General features: G+C 37.0%; 1 protein-coding gene across 1 annotated transcript in view; it reads left to right on the forward strand.

The window, feature by feature from the left end:
- Positions 1-22,654, forward strand: part of LOC104673357 (thrombospondin type-1 domain-containing protein 7B-like) — a 327,106-nt gene that overhangs the window by 149,451 nt on the left and 155,001 nt on the right. The gene's annotated exons all lie outside the window — the stretch shown is intronic.

Here is a 22,654-nt window from a genome sequence, read left to right on the forward strand (position 1 = left end):
TGTCATCACCCAATGGGCCCATGACCCAAGTGGCCATGGTGGCAGGGATGGAGGTTATGCATGGGCTCAGCAACATGGACTTCCACTCGCCAAGACTGATCTGGCTACGGCCACTCCTGGGTGCCCAATTTGCCAGCAGCAGAAACCAACACTGAGTCTTTGATATGGCACCATTCCTCAGGGTGATAAGCCAGCTACTTGGTGGCAGGTTGATTATATTGGACCTCTTCCATCATGGAAAGGGCAGAGGTTTGTCCTCACTGGAATAGACACTTACTTCAGGTATGGGTTTACCAATCCTGCATGCAATGCTCCTGCCAAGACTGCTATCCATGGACTCACAGAATGTGTTATCCACCATCATGGTATTCTACACAGCATTGCCTCTGACCAAGGCACCCACTTTATGGCTAAAGATGTGTGGCAGTGGGCTCATGCTCATGGAATTCACTGGTCTTACATGTTCCCGATCATCCTGAAGCAGCTGGATTGATAGAATGGTGGAATGGCCTTTTGAAGTCACAATGCTAAGTAAATGACAATACTTTGCAGGGCTGGGGCAAAGTTTTCCAGAAGGCTGTGCATGCTCTGAATCAGCATCCAATGTATGCTACTGTTTCTCCCATACCCAAGATTTGCAGGGCCAGGAATCAAGAGGTGGAAGTGGAAGTGGCACCAACCATCATCACCCCTAGTGATCCACTAGCAAAATATTTGCTTCCTGTTCCTGTTACATTATGTTCTGCTGGCCTAGAGGTCTTAGTTCCAGAGGGAAGAATGCTGTCACCAGGAGACACAACAACAATTCCATTAAATTGGAAGTTAAGATTGCCACCTGGACACTTTGGGCTTCCCCTCCCTTTAAGTCAACAGGCTAAGAAGTGAGTTACAGTGTTGGCTGGGGTGATTGACCCAGACTATCAAGATGAAATCAGTCTACTATTCCACAATGGAGGTAAGAAAGATTATGTGTGGAATACAGGAAATGATCCATTAGGATGTCTCTTAGTATTACCATGCCCTGTGATTAAGGTTAATGGGAGACTACAACAGCCTAAACCAGGAAGGACTAAAAATTGCCCATAACTTTCAGGAATGAAGGTTTGGGTCACTCCACCAGGTAAAAAACAAAACAATGTTAGTAGAAGCTAGTCATCAATACCAGCTATAACCATGTGACCAGTTGCATAAATGCGGACGGTAATTGTCATGAGTATTTCCTCCTTCTTTTGTTAAAAACATGTTTATGCATGTATACACCTGTACTAAGAGCATATCTTAATTTTTTTTCTTTATCATGTGATATAAGATTTATTGACTTCATATCAACATTTAAGTGTTGTTAACGTTATGTAATAATAGCATTTGGGTTGGGGATTGGTGCGTTTCCAGTTGTTGGAAGGATAGTTGTATTATGTTAGGCATAATTATGACCTTATTATTGTCTTTATTTGAAGATTATATAATCTTTATATATAATCTATAACCTATAATCATTACAAGTCCACCCCTTGTCAACTTGAACCCATGCACAGGAGATGTGTATGGGTTCAAGTTGACAAGGGGTGGACTTGTAATGATTAATACTGAGTGTCAACTTTATTGAATTGAAGGATGCAAAGTGTTGTTCCTGGGCATGTGTGTGAGGGTGTTGCCAAAGGAGATTAACATTTGAGTCAGTGGACTGGGAGAGGCAGACCCACCCTCAATCTAGGTGGGCAGCATCTAATCAGCTGCCAGTACAGCCAGAATAAAAAGCAGGCAGAAGAAGTGGAGAGATTAGACTGGCTTAGCCTCCCTGCCTTATCTTTCTTCTGTACTTGATGCTTCCTGCGCTTGAACATTGGACTCCAAGTTCCTCAGCTTTGGGACTCGGACTGGCTTCTTTACTCTTCAGCTTGCAGACAGCCTATTGTACCTTGTGATACTGTGAGTTAATACTCCTCAATAAACTCTGATATATATATATACACACACATACATATATGTATATCTATCTTATTAGTTCTATCCCTCTAGAAAACCCCGAGTAACACAGTGGTATATACTGTATTGTAGATCACATCACCTAAAAGCTATGGGGATGAGAAAGTTGATGAATTCATTTGGGGCTTAAAAGACATTTATTTCTTGCGTTTTATTTCAAATTTTATAAATATGCCATGTATGATTTCAAAATTGCAATACAATACACTTAACATTTTATAACATGTTTAGATAGTTAGTTCTTAACATTGAATAATAAGGGTTTCTGTGCCCAGTAGAACTATGGTTCCAATTCTAGCTCTTCTATTTATATCACCTTGGTCAAGTCATTTAACTTTCCTAAGAATTATTTTCCTCATCTGTAAAGCAGAGATAACAATACCTCCTTAAAGATGCTTTAAGTGTGTATCTGTCAGTCATTGTCCAATCAGGAAATCAACACCAATGTATGTCTTTCAGCCAGAAACAGATTTGTTATAGAAAAGTTTGCAAAAGTGTTAGATGAGCTGGAAAAGAAAAGGGGAAAGGGGCTGAGCAAGGTGGCTCACGCCTGTAATCCCAGCACTTTGGGAGGCGAAGGTGGGTGGATCATGAGGTCAGGAGCTCAAGACCAGCCTGGCCAATATGGTGAAACCCCATCTCTACTAAAAAATACAAAAAGTAGTCGGGCATGGTGGCATGCCTGTAGTCCCAGTTACTCAAGAGGGTGAGGCAGGAGAATCACTTGAACCCAGGAGGTGGAGGTTGCAATGAGCCGAGATCGCGCCACTGCACTCCAGCCGTGTGACAAAGTGAGACTCCGTCTGGAAAAAAAAAAAAAAAAAAAAAAAAAAAGGAAAGGGACATTATCCAGACATGAGCAAGATGTAACCATCTCTGGACTGGTGTCCTAAAAGTTTTCTTGCCACTAGTATTATTAGAACAGTTATCTTCAATACTGCTGAAACCATGGCAGGTGGTATAAGCAAGAGCTGTTGTTCCTTCACCTGGTGGAACTGCTAACTCCTGATTCTAAAATGCTTCATTAGCAGAACTTGGGCTCCCACTGCTGCTGTCACTACAGGAGGGTTCATCAGAAACAGAATGTCTCACTTCTTACTGATTTTCATTTTGGCATAACTACTTCTGATTGGCAGAATATGATCAGTAACTCGCTAGCCAGGAAAGCTGCAAATAATAGTTTGCAAGTTTCTAGCCCTAGCAGTTTGAAGATGAAGATGAATATAGAAGGACAAGTTTGGGGCTGAGGCTTAATAAGTAAATGTCTAACACATTAAGAAAAAACAAAAACGAAAGCATCTGTCATCAGGTAGGGATCTTAGCGGTCCTATTTTTATACATGTAAGCCTTCTTATAGTTGCTTTCACAGTCTTCTTAGAATTCAGTAATAAATACTTAAAATATAAGAACAACAACTTTATTTGATCACTGCGGCTTTAAAAGGAAACGTATCTCAGAGAATGAGTGAATACCAGCAAGAGAATATAAAGTTTTCAGTACCTGTTACTATTTCCTTTCTGATGTGGAAAGAAAGCTAAATACATGAAGACAGAGAGCCCTGAGGTGAGGAGAATATTGTCACAGGCACATTGTGAGAGGGAGGCTAAAAGGTAAAGACTTCCCATTTTATTGTCCAATGTCCTTAATAATGTGAAAATACTTTATATTATTTAATAGTTGTGTGAAAAACCTCTAGACTTGGAATTAGGATGCATTTCTGTTTTTGTTTTTTTTCACTGATTTGTTGGGTGGCAGTAAGAATAAATTAGTTTACAGAGTGTGAGCTTCCCTTCTACAGAGAAAAAAAAAAAAAAAGCTTGGATTCATTAATTCTTTTTAGGTTTTGTCCAGCTTTATTGTTCTGTTTCATGAAAATGGATGATGATAATGATAATGATGATGACAATTTGTGTAACAAATAGAATTGAATTTTTATTGAATGCTAACCATATGCCAGAAACTAGGATAAGCACTCTGTATATATAATGACAACCATTGTTAATGTATTTAAAGCACCTGCATTTAACAGAGGAGAAAATTAGGCATAAGTGAACTAGTTACTCTCCTTATGTGTGTATAGCTGAATGCAGACCTAAAACTAATTCTCAGTGCTTCATTAAAAGCACTAAATTTATAAGAGAAAGATGCCCATAAATGCTGGATATATTTTATGTCCAAAGATTCTTGGGTAGACACTGCTACAGCAGGAGTGCTCGTAAGAATGGCAAGCTCTTCGATTGCTTTATTTCTTTTTATCAGTGCATTCACTTGCTGCCCTTTGGCATAAGGTACTTTTATCTTCAGCATCCCTGGAGCACAGTATATGACTAGGAAGCCAATAAACATGGCAACATTCAATATTAAATTGCAATTACATATTACTTCTTTCATAATGCTGCAGCATGATGAAATTTCTACAAATTACATTTCATAATTTAATATGCTGGATGAATCACGATTCATGCTTAAAAATCATTAGCACTTGAATTTTTAACACACTCTTCAAGTTGTTTGAAAGTTGTGTTTAGTGAACCATTGTGGGTGAACTCTTTGGTCAGACAACAGGAAAATAGAAGGCTTCCTAATTTCTCTGACCTGAGGTGGGGTTGGGGATTGGGTTAGAGTTGTTTTTGTGGGCTGGTAGTATCACCGGAGCAGGTGTAAAATTGCTATAGAGGCGAAGAGTCATTTGGGCATTGCCAGGTAGATTAACATGTTATTTGTATCAATTTCTGGGTGAGAAAGAGCTGATCCAGGGATTTCAGCACTCTGCCCCCACCCCAGATTATTGGATTCTATAGTCCTTATTTAATAGGTGTTTTATCTAAATTCATTTTCACAGCACTTTTCTTAAAAATAAAACAAAATAGATATTTCTTGAGCTGTCCTTCTGGGTTAGCCTTTGTAGTAGGGAGGGGCTGTGACTACAGACATCAGTGAGACCAGACCATTACTGTCATTAAGAAGCTTGTACACTCATGGGTAGAGAGATCTGTACATAAATTGTAATAAGTCATGTGGAGTGCAGCACACCTTTATCTAAGGAAAAAAAAAAAGCCCACAGGAAGGAAAAAATCTCCCCCATCCCTCTTTTTCTTCTCTTTGGACTCTCGTTGGACTGTTTCTCTTGCCCATTAGTTCGTCTATCACTGGTGGGCTTTACTGGTACAGGTGAATAAAGTTGTTAGTGTCTCAGCCCTGTTTGTTTTCTATGATCAGAGCATGGTTGGGAGAAGTGGAGATGCCAGCTGGCAAAGCCACTTCTGGTAGATCAGGGACAGTAGAGGGGACACTGGCATCTGGCTGGCTTTTGAGACTTCTCTGACAATCTGTCTCCCTATAGAGCAGGAGTGCTTCTTAGCATATGGTCACCATGTCACATGACAGAGCACCAGAGGGCCTGTCAGTGAGAGAATGTCCACACAACAGGGCAGACTCTGCTGGCATGCATCCCTCAGCTGCTGAGTAACCTTACTCCATGTTCTGCGTGATTTTTTAGCACAAGATACCCAGGGTTCTAATCCATCCTTGTGGGGGTATCACAAAGGAAAATCCCACAAGACCTCCTTGGCTCTGCGTTTTGTAAATGTGGACAGCTTCCCAGATGGAGATAAACCACCCTTTCTTCTGAACTCAGCCTGAGAACTGCATGGGCTGGGCTGTCTTTTTCTCAGGTTTGAATCAGCTCAGATAAACTCTTCTTGGTGTGCTAGCCAAGACTCCTCGTGAGTGCTCTATAGTGAACCCCTCAGATGCTTCTCTCTGTGTGTAGTCTTGAGTGTCCTGCCAGAGTCCCCTGTAGACTGCATGTGTTTTCCAGAAGGATAGTGCAGAAACCGCATCAAACTGTAAAAGACAAGTTTAATTCCCAGCTTTGTGCTTGTTTCTTTTGTAACGTGAGCAAGTCATTTAATGTCTCAATGTATTTATCTTAAAATTAGAATGATAATCCAGAAATTCCACAGAGTTGTGACTGCCTTGCATGCATGTCTTTCTTCCCTTTTAGCATATTTTTTGACACAAAGGAAGTGCTTGATGAATGTTTGTTGAATGAGTTGCTGGTAAGGGAAAGAAAGCAATTCAGAGTCACTTTTTTTTCTTTTCCTTTTTCTTGGAATGGAGAGGGAAGGATAAGGATGAGGTAACTGTGGAATTTCTTCTCAGTTAGAAACCTTAGTTGCAGCTCCTCTTGCTCTGAACTTTCCTTTGCATTATTTTATTGACATTGTTATAAATCCAGCTCCATACCAGCAAAGTTTTGTAGCAAATCTCCCTGCTACTTAAATGAGAACAAAGCAGATTTTGATTAGAAATCGCTCAGCAGAGCAGAACAGAGCACTTAGGAATTAATGTGACACAGTATACATTTGTACCAGATATATCATTTCTGCATTGAAGACTCTGCCAGTTACCACCATTTGTGCTGGGTGATTGCATTCAAGCTAGTTGTTTATCTGCCTGATGGCAAGGATTGCATCTCATTCATCTTTAAATATCTCTAATGGATGGTGGAGGACTTTCCATATAGTGGCTACTAAACAGACATGTATGTTTTGAATGAATACACTTGAAGATTGCTATTGACATTGTAAAGGCCACAACCTAAAAATGCTTCAAGGAGTCATGTACTTTTCTTAGACCATTGGGATGGTATAAATATTATTTCATATTCACAGATGTAGACATGGACTAGGCATATAATCAGTGTTCTGATTATAGGTTGCAGTTGTTATTTTGTTAATAGCTTCTTCTGTCATTAATTGAAAATTCAGTTTTTGCCATATCAATTTTATTTGCTCATATAGTCTTCAGATGTTTTTCTTGTACTTATGCTATTTCTCCATGCAGTTTTCACATTTCCAAGTCCAGAAACCTCTGTTTCTTCTCACATTTGGAGTTTACCACAGTGTCTGGAATCATGGATTTGTTTTAGAGGTTTGGAGAAGCTTATATGTTACTGAATCTAATCCCACATTTTCTTGGGGCATTCTGTTACCTTGTTTATTCATATAGAAAAGGAAGGGAACTGGAAGAATTGATACGAGAAATATCATTTTCAAACTATGCTTTGGTAAGTTTCCCACGTCACTGAAAATTTTTAAGAGCAATTTGAGATACTTGGAATACACGACAGACACAGTTGGTTGCATACCCAATAACTGTCTGCCCAATAGCCATTCTTCTTTCCATTCCCTTTTTCTTTTTTTTTTTTTTTTTTTTTTTTTTTTATTATACTTTAAGTTCTAGGGTACATGTGCATAACGTGCAGGTTTGTTACATATGTATACTTATGCCATGTTGGTGTGCTGCACCCATCAACTCGTCAGCACCCATCAATTCATCATTTATATCTTGTATAACTCCCCAATGCATGCCCTCCCTCCTCCCCCCTCCCCCCTCCCCATGATAGGCCCCAGTGCGTGATGTTCCCCTTCCCGAGTCCAAGTGATCTCATTGTTCAGTTCCCACCTATGAGTGAGAACATGCGGTGTTTGGTTTTCTGTTCTTGTGATAGTTTGCTAAGAATGATGGTTTCCAGCTGCATCCATGTCCCTACAAAGGACGCAAACTCATCCTTTTTTATGGCTGCATAGTATTCCATGGTGTATATGTGCCACATTTTCTTAATCCAGTCTGTCACAGATGGACATTTGGGTTGATTCCAAGTCTTTGCTATTGTGAATAGTGCCGCAATAAACATACGTGTACATGTGTCTTTGTAGTAGAATAATTTATAATCCTTTGGGTATATACCCAGTAGTGGGATGGCTGGGTCATAAGGTACATCTAGTTCTAGATCCTTGAGGAATTGCCATACTGTTTTCCATAATGGTTGAACTAGTTTACAATCCCACCAACAGTGTAAAAGTGTTCCTATTTCTCCACATCCTCTCCAACACCTGTTGTTTCCTGACTTCTTAATGATTGCCATTCTAACTGGTGTGAGATGGTATCTCATTGTGGTTTTGATTTGCATCCCTTTTTCATGCTCATAGAACCAAAATGTGTTCAGTCAGGTATGTGCCCACTTCCACTGATTTAGTCAAGATGGGTCTGAGCTGGTCATGGTTACTCCACTGTGCTGTTTCAGTGGACCTAGTTCTTGCCATCCCCTCTTACACATCTCTAGGGCACACTCTTTTATAAGCTCCGGGATGGATGTCAGACACCATCTATTTTTTTCCTAAGATCATTATATGATTCTAAATGTGAAGCCATGGTTAAAAACCACTGCTGCAGCATATTCTGTACAAATAGGTCCTCAACACATTACTTTTAGTTCAAAATACAGTGAGGGGATTTAATTTTATATGAAAGTAGTTTAATGGATTTTTTTGCCATTAAAATATGGATCAATTTCTGGATTTCAACCAACTCTTTTTATAGTCTACTAAGTGAAACTGCATATGTGTTTACTGCATTGAAACCCAAACAACGGCAACAACAGAAAGTCCTGCTGCTTTGAGTTTTGTAGCCTGTCAAAATGTCAAAAGGGTTGGCATCAAGACCTCATTTTAAATGAATGCCTTGCGGTATAAATAGGATATTCAGTAAGCCACTGGAAAAATCTCAAGTTTGCTTGGGGAGGTTTTGCTGTTAGCCTCCCCAAGCAAAGAGCTATTTCCCAACTCATGAAGAAATTCCTCATGTAGAACTGCCTCCTCACCATCTCTGCCATGGGCCACTGGAAATCACTGCTTGGCTGGCAGAGCACAGGGCCCTCTGCAGGTTAGAGCTTACTGTTCATTTTTCTTCCTTTCCTGTTCAACACTGTTTTTAAGTCTAAGCTATTTTGGAATACAAGGTGCTTCTTCCCCTCTCGACATAGTCTGGGACAGAAATATCTGCATTTTTTTTTTATAGGTGATGGCTGCATCCTTGTTTATGTTTGCCAAACTAATGTTACAGAGTCAACTGCCATGAATAAATGTTGGAGAAGAAAGAGTCCCAACTCTGAAGGATCTTAGGTTTTGCTTTGTTTTGTAAATATCAATTATGCAGAAAAAAGATGTGTGTTCATAAGGTCGGGAAATTGATGTGCACTGGTCCGAGTCTTCTAAACTGAGGTTATTCTTACATGGGACAGCCTTAAGACTGTTCTTAGGATGAACATTCCTTGGATGTGTACCTTTCTGGCTCACCAGCTGTTCTCCCTGTGATTGTAAGTGACTTTTGTCAGTGGTGGATATCAGTCATTTAGGTGGCTGAATATTTAGAATGTCATCACTGCTGTAGAATTTGTATCTACTTGCATTGTGGCTAGCATTGCTTGGCATTTTGCTATTCATTCTTTTTTTTTCATGTATGTGGGCAGCTAGACGGGAGACGATAAGGTGAGGCTGTGCTTCGTGTTTTATGAGATCATTGTTGGTATGCCTTTTTTGTTGGTTGGTTGGTGTTTGATTTACTTTTCTCACAATTGTGGCACAATCTTTGGCATTTAGTTCAAAATAAATATTTGCTATTTAGCTAAGAGGTTCAAAGCACCAAGGGTAGTAGAACCACACATGAATATTGTGTTCACACAAACAGAATGTTCAAAACAGATGGTGTCTGAACATGGACTGCTGCAGAAAAAATAGAAACCAAACACCATGCACAACTTCTAGCTGTCTCTTTCTGACCCCAGAGATCACAGTTTATTCTAACTCTTAGAATGCTAAGGGAGAATCACTGCCCCAGATCATAACTGAGTTCAGAGCTGCTAGCTCCTATGTAGCTGCAAACCTCTCTTTGACAGGCAGTTTATGAGCATCTCTTCAGCATACATTTGATGAGGCAAACCCTTTTCCAAAACTAGTTACTTATACTTATTTATCCATTTCCCAGCCACTATAATTCTCTCTTCTCTTGAAATTCCTAACTGCTACTCTGGGAGACATTTTAAAATATGCTGTCATTATGGAGCTTAAGTAGTGTTTTGCATCTGTAATTTGTTGTTTTGATAGATGTGAGCCACATTTTGAACATAATAGTGCAATTTCATTTGTTTAAATATCATTAATAACAGTATTTCACAATGTACCATGCTTACAAATGGAAATATTATAGTCAGAAAGTGTAGCAATGAATGAGAAGAAAGCTGGAGATCAAAGAGTTGCTGGTGAGTTCACACATTTATAAGTGTTTAACGAGTGAGAGGGGACTGAATAAGTAAGTGGCTGTGTAACCAAATTACTCCCTCTGTTCCTAGCTCTTAATGTAGTCGTACATCCCCATTTAGGAGTCAGATAAAAGCTAGCTTTACCCAGCCCTTGTCACAGGTATGCCAGCCAGCCCCTTTCCTCCTTAGCCTGTAAGTGTCTCTTCTCTTGTCCCTGGTTCTTTGTTTCATTGCCATGACCCTTCAGCTGCAGATATCTCACCTAGCCAGCCCCTCCCAGGCTAGCAGCCACTTGGCTTGTTATCTCTGCTGCTCTTCTCCCTCCTTCCCCTGGTTTCACTACTCTTACTGCTTGGAGAGAGGCAGAGAGAGAGCCATGTCCCCTACCACTTCTGCCTGGTAGATTTCAATAGGATACCGGGCTACTGGGTACATTCCCTTCCTTTTCATCTAAAAGGATTGAGCAAAATCAATTTTTGAAAATAAAATATTAACCTACCACATGACTCATTATATTAAGTCCATTTATTAGTATTTGTAAGATGTGGTGCTAGGGGTTGAGAATGCAGAGCTGTGCCCTCAATGAGTTTTCAGTTTATGGAGAATTAAACTAAATTTCCTTTAAGTTTAAGGTTTTGTTGTTGTTGTTGTTGTTTGTTTTTGAGAGAGAGTCTCACTCTGTCACCCAGACTGGAGTGCAGTGGTGCAATCACAGCTCACTGCAACCTCTGCCTCCTGGGTTCAAGCAATTCTCCTGTCTCAGCCTTCTGAGTACCTGGGGCCACAGGCGCATACCACCGCACCCCAGTAACTTTTTTGTATTTTTAGTAGAGATGGAGTTTTGCCATGTTGGCCAGGCTCATCTCAAAGTCCTGACCTCAGGTGATCCGTCCGCCTCAGCCTCCCAAAGTGCTAGGATTACAGGCATGAGTCACCACACCCAGCCAGTTTAATTAGTTTTTGTGTAATTAATGTTATTATTATGGTATTAATAATAAATGTGGTGCACAGTGATAAATGTTTTGAATAAGGGGGTATTGGCACATAGAGGAGAGGTGTCTTGGAGGTTTGAACTGTGCCTTGAAGAATGAGCAGGTTGAAAATTAACACATGTACTCAAGAGAACATAAAATACCACCAAAGAGGAAAATCCTCAAAAATTTTGTACTGCTTATCCAATCCGTAACAAACCACTGAGGAGATAAGTCAGCAAAACTTTCTACCTTCCTTAGAGAAATGAAGAATTTTGGAAAGGGAATGAAAAGATATGAATTACTGGAAGGAAGTATTGATTAAAGGATTAAAAGAACCAATGTACTTTAGTTGAAGAAGGATTTTGGCTATATGTGCACACAAATTAAAATTTTAAAAAACTATTTTAATTTGAACAGTGGATTATTTTGAAAAGAAAATAAAAGAATTCAGTTAGTTGCTTACAGAATAATCTTATATGAATAGATTTAATCCATATCAAGAAAACTGCCTTGTAGAAATTGGGGTGTGTGTGTGTGTGTGTGTGTACATATGTGTGTGTGCATGTGTATAAAAACCATCTAAAAACAGATTTCCTGCTACAGTAAATTTTCATTTGTCCAGAGATGTGTCCTAAGGATATACAGAAATCTGGAAAGTTATCACCTAATTCATCAGTGAGTGTAACTGATTCTGTCATAATAATAAAAAGCCAAGGTCAGTTACCTTGCTCCATTTTTTAGCTGAACATTGTGGTTATGGTTATTTGCTAGCATTGCTCCCTCCAGTTTGAAACTCCTTTTTTTGTACCATTAATTAAATGTTATTTTGAAGAATCATGTTCAACCCTCATTTGAAGTCTGTGACATTTGGGTGGTATTGACTTGGTGCTTGATCGAGAGGTAAACATTAGGCTCCCACATAGACAATCAGAGCACTGAGTTGCCCTGGCTACAAGGTGAACTTAGGGATAGATCTGTGACCCAATAAGGACTACAATGGGTCATTGAAAGAGATTAGGAAAAAGAAAAGTGCTGTCTTCCATTGAACTTGAATTTTGGAGGATATGAGGACAGCACTCTAGAGCGAGCCATTTTGTCAGGACCAGTGAAACTGAACATGGAGATGACAAAGAGAAAGCAACCAAGAGATAAGGAAGGAAAAACTGCATTCTAGAGTCATTTTTCTTTTCCCTGAATCAATTAATTCCTGGAGCCTACTATGGACTTTTCAGCTATAAGCATCAATAAATTTCACCTTTGCTTCAATCAACTGGGCTTGAGTTTTTTTCATTGACAATAGAAATGATGTTGATACACACTTGATTGGATTCCTGTATTTCTTAACTTCAATTGCATCAAATTCATGTTGAACTTTGCTGAACCTAAAATTGTGCCCAATCTTTCTGGCCCAAAATTGATGTTTGTTGTATTTCGTTGTGCCCAGAATTGGAGTTTGTTGTATTTCATTGGATAGTTTAGAAGTTACATCGCAGATATTTGGAAAGGAAGCATAATGAAGGAGGAGGAGTCAGACAGCCATAGACTTTAATTCCTACTCCTATCATGCATGCATTGGGTAACACCTGGCATGTCATTTCAACTATCTGAGTCCTTGTTTCCTCATCTGTTAAGTAGAGATAGTAATGACTACCTCACTGAATTTTTTTGTGAGGCGTATGGGGGACAATATGTTTAGCAACAGAAGAATAATAGCTGCTGGAATATTGTAAATCGAACACATGATATTTCAGTGCTTTTACTTATAGATCACTCAGGTACAATCTTGATTTATGCAAGCATAGTAGCAACTAACTAAATTAATCTGTTTGTAATCATTATCATTAAAACTGACATTCCTTGCCTGATCTAGTGCCAAAACCTCCTAGAAGTGGGCTAGCCATCCCCTATACTGCCTTTTCAGTAACTCCCTTAGATTTCCTGTTTGCTTACAGATGGCATTTCTCACAGTTTCATCTGAGGACAACTTGTATCAGAATCACTAGAGATGTTGAAAATACAAATTCCCAGACTCCACTGTATATCTACTGCATTAGCCTCCATAGGAGCTTCTGACCTGCCAGAATCCTTGACCTGCTTGCACGTAGGATAGGATAGAGAACACACTGATTGGCATGGTATGCAAAGCTCTTCTCAGTCTGGCACTTTGCAGACTCATCTTTCTATCAACTGCATTCCAGCCACGCCAAAAATTCTTGGCATTCCTTGAGCATACAATCCTCTTTAATCATTAAATTTTCTTACATGTAATTATTTTCACTTGAAAAATCTTTCTCTTTACCTTTTGGCAAACTCCTACTTATGGCCAGTGATAGATATTAAATCTTCCAGGATCTCCCACTTCCACGGAGACAGTCCTTTTCCTTTCTAAGGCACATTTCATTTTATGAATTATTTGCTTTACATGACTGTTAACTGCCTCTCCTCTCCCACTTTTTCCTCTGGACTATGGGCAATCTAGGTATGATCATTATTATTTAATGAGGTACTCTGTAGATATTTGTAGATACTCTGTAGATAAATGAATGAAAGAATGAATGATTCATTGTGACAAGCATTGGGAATACAAGGATAAAACGGTAGAGATTTTCAAGGCAGTCGGGGAACTATCTCTTTCACCTAAAATTTATTTTAAGTGAAATATAGAAGGCCTATATGTGCTAAGGGACTGATGACTGTCCCAAAGATAAAGGCTCTAGTGCACAGGGAGGCCTCATAAAGAAGGTAAGGGAAGAGTTGAACCTTGAAAGAGAAGAATAAGCAAACATTAGAGTTAGGCAAATATCGTGTAGAATGTTCATGGAATCTGGATAGTTTAAGGGATTTAGAATCCTCCTAAGAATCTTTTCTTTTTTTTTTTTTAAAGGACATCCAGAGTGTACCTGTGTTCAGACAGACCACAGAAAACTCCAGAAAAAGGAAATTCAAATGGAAAGTTTAAGCTTTTTGATAAGATTATGGTTTAAAAAAATCATCAGAAGAATTAAACTGTCCTTTAGATATTATACCTATTTTCCCTGCTGTGGTTGAGATGAGTAATGAGAGTAGGGACATCTGGTGATGTCCTCTAACTACATGTTAGTTAGAGGTAGTGTGACCTCTAACTACATGTCAGCACTTAGAGAAGTGTCCTCCCATGCATTTGAAATTTAAGTGACAAGCGGATGATGATTCAATTAACATTAAAAGGGAAAGAAAATGCCTTTTAAGTAGCATGTGGGAAAAATTAAGTGCAAAGGAGTCTTTTAAATTTTTTTTGTTCCTCCACATATTGACTGTTAATTGAAAAACATTTATTGTTAGTACCACAACATGGTCTTGAGTACATTTGGGAGAATTAGAACTTGAAAGCTGTGCAGGCCTAATGAAAAAAAAATCTGCATTCTACTATTGCTCTAGGAATCAGCTATTGAGATGTGTGTGCCTCATTGAGGCTTTGCAATAGTTAATTGTTGACTAAGCAATAGGTAGAGAAGCTCTAGGGATCCAACATGAGTAAATTATGTTTACAACTGGAAAATGGAAAGTTTCATGGATTTACATGAAACATATGTTTCTTTTACCATAAGGATGCCTCATGCCTCTGTTAAATCATTTATGAGATTTTCATGGGGTATTGCATGACATGGCTAAATGACCTGCCAGGCCCACCATGTTTCTCAATGACAAAGTACATAGTGTATACTGTACCCCTGCAAATGGTGTCACTGGAAAACAACTGAAATGGGACTAAACCACAATATAAATGATACTTCCTGGATTTGTCAAATGACCCTTGAAATGACAACAAAATAGAGCTTCAAGTCAGCTTGGTCATCGGCCTTACTTGGGTAATTGTGCTGTTTAAGCACAGGCTGTCTCATTTACAGAGACAGGAAGTTGAACTGTGAAGGGCAGGCAAAATTGGAAGCGCCAAAGGGGCAGCATTATGGGGTGTTCTGGGGATAGCTGTCACAGACTTGATCTCAGGGGCTTGAACACAGAAGCAGAACTCTAGGAGACCTAGAAAGACCAAACAGGGTTCTGTGAATCACAAAGTGGACTAAAGCATATGCAAACAAGTGTATTACCTACTACTAGAATTGTGATAAGTGACATGGCTTGATTTCACAAGGATTATAGCATGAGCTGAGTTGCTGGAATTAGGATACAGAGGAGTGTAGGCATCATTGATCCTTGAATTCCAATATATAATCATCTAGATTATAGAGAACTTAACATTGATCAGTTCTTGACTAACTAAACACACAGTCTTTGGGATGCATTTTCTGTCACTACAAAGCATTTTTCTAGCCTACATCTTTCTGTTGTTAAATGACGTGTTTAAACATTACAAACCCATTGTTATGTGGACAGAAAATAAAATAAAATAAAATGATAGTAAACAGATTCACTAGATAATATCCCTATTGTCTAGTAGGGATAATATAAGCATTGTATCCCAAAGAAGTAAAAGTTGGCCTTATAAGGCACACACCCTGCTTCCTCTGAAACGTAGCACTCAATTAATAATAGTTGCATTGCTTGGTCTTCAAGATCAGTAAAACAGTCTTATCAGAGTGTGATGTTTTCTACAATTAATCATGGCAATTAGGCTTAATGGTGAATTCAAGAAAATATTCTGACACTGATGCCCTTGACGCATTGCTTTGTTGAGCAAAGTAAAGATATGATTCAAGTCCACAATGATTAAGTATAGAGGTAGCACTCAGGGTAAAAACTGTTAGTTTGAAATTCAATTCTCAAGCACCTGAAACCCAGCAGCACTCTCAATGAAATTTTTGTGAAAGCTTACTTTCATATTTTGTTTTCTGCACTAGAGTTTTTTAAGCAGTAAAATTGCATGGAAATTTATATAATTATACCTTTAATTACCTAATAATTGAGATACTTAACCAAGGGCTCCCTTAATAGGATGCAACTGACCAGTTACACCTTCAGTTAGCTAATTTCAGGTGCAATGATTTCTGCATACAAATTTTTACATCTGCAGATAATTGCAAGGGCTAAACGTAAACTTAGGACAAAGGCATCCATGTGACCCTTTCCCCTTAATGCTCATGTGCTTTGTACCACTACCTAGTATCTAATGCTTAATTCGGCAGTGTTTTAAGGTCTTAGTACATAAAATGTCTTCCTGGAGTGACATGGAAAATTTGGGTGAGTTGTGGTATTTTGCTCACAGAATATCAAGTAGTATTCCTCAGAGGAGGAATGAGCACAAATCTGGGGCTTATAGCCAAATAGAGATAATTAGCCTTCTACATAATAAACAAAGAGAATGTATTTGACCGAGTAAGGTATATTTGGAAGGGAGACTTACACATTGTAACTGTATTTTGGCAGTTGAATGTTAAAGAAGTGAATTCTGATTTACCAAGTTAATTGCTTAACATAATAATATTGAGAACACAGTAGGAGTTCAATAAATGTTTGGGGAATGAAAGAACATGCCTTGCAATTACTTTAGGACCATTCTGAATCTGTATCTTGGGAATTCAATAGAGCCATCTTGATCAAATATATTATGGTAGTTCTTCTGTATATCAAATGACAATAAAGGATGTTTTTCTAAATACATAAAGCTATTACTGACTTGATTCCTAAAACAGAAATTCTTTGATCTTTGGTATTACTAATCATTGAGGAAACTGGAAAAAATCTAATTATGGAAAAGGCAAAACTTTTAGATTGAGAAAAAAAAGAATTATTCCAGATTATTCTGTTTCTCTGTGTTTTGTAACTCATTAAATTCCTACAAAGCACATTTAATTTAGATTTAATTTGATGGGATCATAGCCCTTAGGGAAAAATTAACATCTTTGAGATAAGATTTCCTTATTAGAGAGTGCAAGAAATTAAATGATTTGCTATAAACGATTAAACTACTTGGTTATAGAATAGAGATAAAACATGTTATTCATGTCCCTCAGAGTTTGTTTCAAGATACAGAGTATTGTTGGCTGTCTCGTTGCATCTTTGCTTCTCTTTCTAATTCTTTCTCTGTTATAATCTGCAGGGTTTTATGATTCCATTTTTAAGATTTTAATAATGAATAATTTAGAAATTCTGTAATAATGTAAAACAAACCTGTAAACTAGCCAATGAGTGACCATATAGGTAAACATCACAGTTATTAGGACAAATATATATATTTTATATGAGCAAATAATGTGTGGATATATGCATATATATAGATAGATAGATGCATATATGCATAGATATACACATACCATATATTTATGTATCTATATATACATTCTATCTATATGTATCTATGTAATATACCTTATATGATATATAATAGGTAATATTTATATATAAATAATGGTATACATATGCATAATGAAATAATATATTTTCTTAACAATGTAGCTTAGAAATATTAGAGAAGCCAAAATATATTTATTTTAATTTAAATCACCAAACTGCATTTGAGTATAAATAATTCCCTATTGCTAAATTAATTTTTTCAGATTAAATCATTTCTGACTCATTCCTCTTGTATCAGAAATGTTCCAGTTCTCTATAATGTGCCTCTCCAGGAATGTTCCCACAGGAAATAAGTCAAATACAGAGTAAATCCTGTTATTTCTACTCTGGTTAAATCTCTCCTCTCTATAATTACATGAGAGACAACTTCTTTATCATATTATTTTATTAGGTTTCAGGCTCATCTAAACTAATAACTCCATTATTCCTCCTTCAACTCAATACCCTACTTATTTAAAAAAAAGTTCAACTATTCTGACATTTACCAAGAAGGTAGCAAAATAGTTGGAGCAGTTGTTGTTGTTATTATTGTTTTGTTGTTTTGCCTTGTTTGTTTTAGATCTTCCATTCTTACACAGGCTTTGTTTAGTGACCTAGTCCAATGATATGCAAAGCACTGCATTGCAAATGTTTTGTAAATAGCTCTTCAAAAGAAGAAAAGGATTATTCCCTAAATAGATTATTATATTTGTTTTAATGTAGTCATAGCATGTGAGCCCTTAGCCTGGGTTGCCACTGACTGGGCTTTCTGGGTTATTGAGATTTCAGCAAGTTGCATATGATTAAAAGGACTCTCAGATCCAGCAATTTGTCTCTGAAAATGTTTGCTTGGTTGCTTGATTGATAACCTCTCTTATTACATGATAAGCACAATAAAAACTTTGACTAAACACTTAATTTGGCAACTACAATCTTAGGGGCTTCCTCTCTGTAATATTGGTTGTTTATTCCAATATCCTTTTAAAAAGTATATATTAAATAACTGCCCCCCCCCACACACACACATACTTCCTTTAACTGATGGGAAAAGAGCTTGTTTTCTTCCAACTTTGATCTTCTGTAGTGTTTGAAACACTGTTTTTTCCCTTATCTTTCTATTTCCCCTTTTGCCTTTGATCTAGGTTTATTCTTTTAGTTTTAGTACCATAAAATAGAAATAGTCATCTCTTTTATTTTGCCTTCTTACCTATTTATGAAGGGGTAAAGAGGATTAATGAGAATAAGGGTTCTAACAGTAGTACATCTATTTTTCAGATTGTTGGTGGCTATTTAATAGTGGATAGCAGTCCCTTTTATGTCATTATGAATATACAGGATAGTATTTTATGACCAACTATAAGTTGCACTCAGAAAAGGATCATTGATAAAGTTCCAGGGCAGTGAAAAAAAAAAAAAAAAAAAATATATATATATATATATATATATATATATATATATATATATTTCCATTTGTTCTCGAGAAGACAGCAAAATACAGGTTCTATGAGGAAAGAGGAAGTGCACTGAAGTTTTTCTTTGTATCATTCAACTTTTCTATATGTTTTTAATTATAAAATGTATATAATACTCAATTCATTTTTACTTCCATGAACTAAACACAAAATAATGCTTAACTTACAGAAAAGCTTTATGTACTTGATACTAAAATATATACTATCAATATATGTTTTTTTACCCCAAATTCTAAGATATGTCAAAACAGACATATAAATCTATGAGTAATAAATATATCTTAACATCTCTGAGTTTCTCAAAAAAAGAAGCTGAAAAGCACATTTCTTATAATCACATTAGATATCTCTCATATAAAAGCTGTATAATAACATATTCTTTCAAGTGATTCCATATTAAACTAGTTAGAATGTCTATACACATCATGCTCTCGTTTAATTATGAAATTTCACAAGAAAAATATAGACATATTCAATTCAGATATCCTCTTACAATTGAAGCTTAATTTTATCTGTTGGCATCCACCTTAATTATGCATAAAAATCCCTATTTTTCATTTTTCTCTAAGATAAATTTCAAGGATTCTTTAGCATTTTATTTAACTTGATGGTCGTATGGTACTACAAAAAGTTGTGAATACAGATAATGCTGTGGAAATGTTTTAATATGTAAAACTTGATAACCTGTTCATCTTTACTCCTGGTTAGTGTTTTGGATTCACATTTCCCTAGATGAGCATTCATTATTTGTGTAAGTCTATACCATTTCTATCCATTCACATTGACACACTTGGCTGAAAATTCATTATTGGTAGAAGTGTAGGGGAGGTATATGCTGAAACACATATGAAAAGAAAGCAAAGGTATTCATACCTCCTAGTGTCCTGCCTTAATTACCATTTATATTAACTGTCAGTGATATTTAATTTCAGGTAATGAATAAATTGGATTACATGGAAATGGAATTCGAACACCTATACCTATTTATTTAAGTGCAATGACCACATAGGCTCCATATAATGTAATATGGCTTCAGAGTATCTTTTTACCACATTTTCTTATTCTGTAGTTATCAATCCTCACAGTCTTTGCTTAAGACTTTATACCAGGTGCCTAACTTACTAAGAGGTAATTATTCATGGAACAAACATTTATTTAATATATACTGTGTGCTCCTTGCTAGGATACAGCTAGGAATGTGACAGTCAAAAACTCTGCTTTAATGAAGTATATATTCAAGTGAAGGAAATAGATTGCAAAGAAGTAAAAATACAAAGAAACAGTTGCAGATAATGATAGGTTATGATGGTTTGGAGGACAGAATGATCAGAGAAGACTTCTCTGAGATGATAATGTCAGACGTAGCCAAGAATGATGTGAGGGGGATGCTGGGGAGGCCTGAAGAAAGAATATTATCAATGCGGGGAACAGACTTGGAAACAGACATTCACTTGTCATGGAGGAACAGTAAGAAGGGTGGTGTGGCAGGAGTGGATAAGGTACAGGGAGAGTATTGAAAACAATTTCAGATAAATAGGCAAGGTTTGGGTTATTTAGGGGCCTAACCGGCCATGAGTATGGAAACCACGGGTATGTGAATCACTCTCCTACACAAAACACAGCAGGGCCCTCTAACAGGCTATGAGCACAGAAACCACTCATGATACCAGTGGTTTCCATACTCATGGCCTGCTAGGGGGCCCTGCCGTGTTTTGAGTAGGAGACTGAATTGGTTTAAGCTTGTCTGAAATGTGTGCTACAGATCCCGGTCTCAAAACAGACTCAGACTCCATTTGGAAAATAGGACATATATATAAAAAGTCAAATGTATGGTACTGTCTGCTGAGTCTCAAAAATTCGTGGGACTGTGGAAACACAGATTTGGGGAAGTTTAGGGTTAAAGAGAGTGAGATCTGAACTGAACTCTACAGAAAGAATAGTACTTAGATAAGTGAAAATGGTGTTGGCCCAGGGTGAAAATTAAGCAGTTTCTGTTTAGGCTATTAAAGTTGACATAATGGCAGTATTTTAATGTACAAATAGCCAGAAGCAGTTTTACTAAAGCCAAGAAGAAAGATTAAGATTGCCTACAGAAGTAAAAGTGGTTGAAATATTTGAAAATATTTTAAGCAAGAACAGTAAAGGACTAATCTTACCCAGAAATTGTATATTTATCTAATAAGAGACTAAGTAATTATAATAACAAGATTTAAAAAAAAAAGAAAGACAAATGATATATGTAATTACAGGAAAACAACTTAGTACATCATAATACATTCAAATTTCCATATCTAATGTGATTGATGCTTCTTCAGTATGTATCCTGAAGAATGACAAAGAGGTGCTTTTGATTGCTTTTATTTATTGCCGCATAGAAATTTAACCATCCATATCCAAGAAATTACCCATTATAATTCAGTGAGAGAATTTTGGTCTTTAATATTAATAATGCATTTGTTATTTACCCAGCACATATTTTCTGTAGCAATGCAATGAATTAAAATGGAATAATTCTAGCAACTCTTCAGCTATAGAGCTGCATTCCTAGAACCCTACTAACTCTCTGTTCCAGACAAACCAAAATGCAAGGGTTGTCTATACACCAAAAAAGAGCGACGCAAGTGATACACCCAAGTTTTGATGATCTTTGATCTAAATTCCAATGCATGGGCAGTCATCATCAAGTTTTGGTAGTAATACTAAGATAGCACAGAAATAATTCTATAGATATAATACTAATGTGAAATAAAATTATTATGTGAACATTGTTCATTAATCACTGAATTCTGATTTAATTATGTCTACTGCATATTAAGCTGACTTTTCCCTGATGTCAGGAATTGTGTTGGGTTTCTTATGACTAAGGATTTTTAATGTTTTTATACTTCTATCTAAAGTCAAAGATATTCTTCTTTTGATTAGGCTATATAATAATATATAAATGGCAATTTACTCATTTTGGTAACATTTTTGAAATAGTTAATCTGACTTTCTGCTAAGTTTGTGAGTGCCTGTAGGCTCAACGACTTCTGGTTGCAAACAACCATCTTTTGCAGATTGAGACAATTATGGGCTGTATAACTCTAATGTGCTTAGAGTTTACAAGATGCCAGGTATATGGATATTTAATTGACCTTCTCAACTTAGTTTCTTTGGAACTATTATTCTGTTCATTAAGATTTGTGGTCTATTACATAAAAGAGTAAAACGATTTCAAATTGCAAATGGATTTTGGATTTGGGTTATAATTTTTCAGATATATCTACATATTTATAATTTACATTGCCTTTAGACTACATTCATTTATTCATCTTTCTAAAAATATTTTGGAAATATCTATTTTATACCAGGCACTGGGTTTAGTATTGAGACTACAATATTTTTTTAAAACATGATCCTAGCCCTGCTCTCAGGGAGCACACAGTCTAGTTTTAAAGACGGCAGTAATTAAACCATCACTCACATAAGTTCAAAATTGAAGTTGTGGTAAAGTTAAGGAGGAAAGAAAGATACATGGTTGAGGAAGAGGGGACCAGTAGGGACAAGTGTCATGGAATCCACGTTCCAGGAGTTAGTCTGGTCTATACATCCTGTGTCCTTGAAAAATAGCAATTCTCATGTCTTTTCCTGTGATAAACTGTGATTAAGATACTTCTTAGGGAATTTGAGTTAAGCTTCAGAGATTTATTTCATTTCGTTAAGCCCTTGATCTTAGGAATCAGTTCTCATAGCCAGAGGACAACTAGGAAAACATCTGCTTAACCTTCTCAGATCCATGTGTTCTCTATTTCCACACAATCATGTATTTAATATCAATCAGGGGGAAGTATTTTGCTCGAGAACTAGGA

Source organism: Rhinopithecus roxellana, chromosome 14 (assembly GCF_007565055.1).
Source record: "Rhinopithecus roxellana isolate Shanxi Qingling chromosome 14, ASM756505v1, whole genome shotgun sequence".
In the NCBI taxonomy this organism is placed as follows: domain Eukaryota; kingdom Metazoa; phylum Chordata; class Mammalia; order Primates; family Cercopithecidae; genus Rhinopithecus; species Rhinopithecus roxellana.